The sequence below is a fragment of the Phoenix dactylifera genome, chromosome 12, assembly GCF_051530095.1.
Source record: "Phoenix dactylifera cultivar Ajwa chromosome 12, Ajwa_hap1_PhDact_Kaust_v1.1, whole genome shotgun sequence".
Classification (NCBI taxonomy): Eukaryota; Viridiplantae; Streptophyta; class Magnoliopsida; order Arecales; family Arecaceae; genus Phoenix; species Phoenix dactylifera.
Genome location: NC_143201.1, coordinates 9,178,147 through 9,181,232, shown reverse-complemented (window position 1 = coordinate 9,181,232; position 3,086 = coordinate 9,178,147). Strand labels below are relative to the sequence as shown.

Here is a 3,086-nt window from a genome sequence, read left to right as displayed (position 1 = left end):
TGATTTAAATGAAGATGCGGGGAGTCACCACAATCGAGAACGAGAACCCCATGTTATGACTCTAAGACAATACCTACAACCGGCTAGGACTAGTCAGCCTTCATGCATAATTTTTCCTGATAATGTAGGACATTTTGACATCAAACCAGGGGTAATCCAATTGTTGCCCAAGTTTCATGGGTTAGAGTCCGAAAGTCCGTATCTTCATTTAAAGGATTTTGAAGAATTGAGCATTACATTTAGAGTGCCAAATGTCACCGAGGATGTCCTCAAGTTGACATTGTTTCCTTTCTCTCTAAAGGATAAGGCCAAAACATGGCTAAACTCTTTGCGACCTAGATCAATAAGGAATTGGCAAGATATGCAGAGAGAATTTTTGAAGAAGTTCTTTCCCACACAAAGGACCAACTTTTTAAAAAGACATATTAGCAATTTCCAACAAAAAGATAATGAAACATTTTATGAATGTTGGAAAAGATTTAAAGACCTTCTTCTCTCATGCCCTCATCACGGATTCGAAACTTGGAGAACCATTAGCTTCTTTTATGAAGGTTTATCTCCACAGTTGAAACAATTTGTAGAGACCATGTGCAATGGTAGATTTTTAGAAAAACAACCTGATGAGGCATGGGAGTATTTGGATTCCCTTGCTGAGACTGCCCAACTTTGGGATAACGGGGATAGAAACAACAAGTCTTTGCCTAAGCCTACTAGCTCTGTACATGGAGGCCTTTACAACCTCAGAACTGAGGATGATCTTCACGCTAAAATGGCAGCCCTCACTAGGAAGGTAGAAGAAATTGAGCTTAGGAAGGTTGAGCCTGTCAAGACTATAGAGCTTAGAAACGAGTGTTGTGGTATCTGCGATATGTCGGGTCATACTACTACAGATTGTCCCACCATACCGGCATTCAAAGAAGTCTTGCACGATCAAGCAAATGCTATGAACTCCTACCAAAAGCCTTATAACAATCCATACTCGAATACCTATAACCCTGGTTGGAAGAATCATCCAAACTTTAGGTGGAGAAATGATCATCCTCAACAGTCACACCATTCAGCTCCTCCACCTGCATATCCTACTTTTGCATCACCACCCTCTCAAAAGCCAAATATCGAGGATACCTTGCAATCCATACAAACTTTTCTACAAGGTCAAGCTAATATCAATGCTCAAAATAATCGAAATTTTGAAGACATAAGGAACCAATTGTCAATGTTGACTACCGTCCTAAGTACCCAAGAGAAGGGTAAGCTTCCAGCTCAACCCCAACCTAACCCACAAGTGCATGGTAGTAATAATACGGCTCCTTCTAGTTCGCATACAGAGCATGCAAAGAGCATCATGACGTTGCGTAATGGGAAAATCATTGATCAGACCGTTCCATTAAGACCGCAGGTCACTTCTAATTCTGATGCTCCCAAAGTTGATGAAAGAGACAAAGAAGAAGTTGAGGTCCCAACTTCTACTAAGAAAGTTGAATGTCCTTTTCCTCCACCTTTTCCACAACGGTTAAAGCCGTTGCAAAAGCTCGAACCTAATTCTGAAATTCTTGAGCTTTTTAAACAAATAAAGATCAACATATCTCTTCTTGATGCAATCAAACAAGTACCCTCATATGCCAAATTTTTGAAGGACTTGTGTACTGTTAAGCGCCGATTAAATGGTAAGAAGAAGGCATTTTTAACTGAAAATGTGAGTGCTATTTTGCAGCACAACATTCTCCCTAAATATAAAGATCCAGGTTGCCCAACCATCTCGTGCATCATAGGTGACTTTAGGATAGAGCAAGCATTGTTAGATTTAGGAGCAAGTGTGAATCTGTTGCCATATTCTGTATATGAGCAACTTGGTTTAGGTGAGTTGAAGCCAACCTCCGTCACTTTGCAATTAGCTGATAGGTCAGTTAAAATTCCAAGGGGGATTATCGAGGATGTATTAGTCCAAGTAGACAAGTTCTACTTTCCTGTCGATTTTATTGTATTGGACACACATCCGGCTTCGAACTCACAGTCTCAGATTCCGGTCATTTTAGGACGTCCATTCCTTGCAACTTCTAATGCATTGATTAATTGTAGGAATGGCGTCATGAAGCTTTCTTTTGGTAACATGACCTTAGAATTGAACATTTTTAATGTGTGCAAACAACCCAATGATCCCGAAGAGAGTAAGGAGGTTGATTGGGTTGAAACCATCGCAGAAGATTATTTGTTAGCTAAAGCAATTAACAACCCATTCAATGATAGCTTAATTGATTGGTGTCCTAATGGAACCAATGATGATGATTTGTCAGTCACACCTATTGTGGATAATCTGGATATCAAGATGGTCAATGGGTGGAGACCAAAAGAAGGAGAATTTGAGAGATTGTCGCCTCGAGAGGTGAAAATAGAACCATCCCATGAGCAAGCACCCAAGCTCGAATTGAAACCCTTACCAAAGGAACTTAAGTATGCTTTTCTTGGACCCGAAGATACTTTTCCTGTAATCATCTCGTCTGGACTTGATCATACCCAAGAAAGAAAATTAATTGATGTTTTAAAGAATCATAAAGGAGCCTTAGGGTGGTCTATTGCCGATTTGAAGGGAATTAGCCTTTTAATTTGCACGCACCGGATATATTTGGAGGACAATGCTAAAACCACAAGGCAAATGCAACGAAGGTTAAATCCTACAATGAGAGATGTGGTTAAGGCAGAAGTCCTCAAGTTGCTTGACGTGGGTATTATTTACCCAATTTCCGACAGCAAGTGGGTAAGCCCTACTCAAGTCGTTCCTAAGAAGTCGGGTTTGACGGTAGTAGAAAATGAACAAGGTGAACTAGTTCCAACTCGTGTCCCAACGAGTTGGCGCATGTGTGTCGACTACCGAAAGCTGAATATGGTCACAAGAAAGGATCACTTTCCTCTACCCTTTCTAGACCAAGTATTGGAGAGGGTTGCAGGGCATGATTTCTATTATTTTCTCGATGGCTATTCGGGATATTATCAAATTGAAATTTCACCGAAAGATTAAGAGAAGACTACCTTCACTTGTCCTTTTGGCACATTTGCTTTCCGACGAATGCCATTCGGGTTGTGTAATG

The 3,086-nt window shown here is 40.5% G+C and overlaps 1 non-coding gene across 1 annotated transcript; it reads right to left on the bottom strand.

Moving 5' to 3' along the window:
• Window positions 1–407: 407 nt before the first annotated feature.
• LOC120112078 (small nucleolar RNA R71) lies at window positions 408–516 on the bottom strand. The gene has a single exon (XR_005513574.1). It is a non-coding gene; the product is annotated as a small nucleolar RNA R71 (small nucleolar RNA).
• Between the last annotated feature and the right edge of the window lie 2,570 nt (window positions 517–3,086).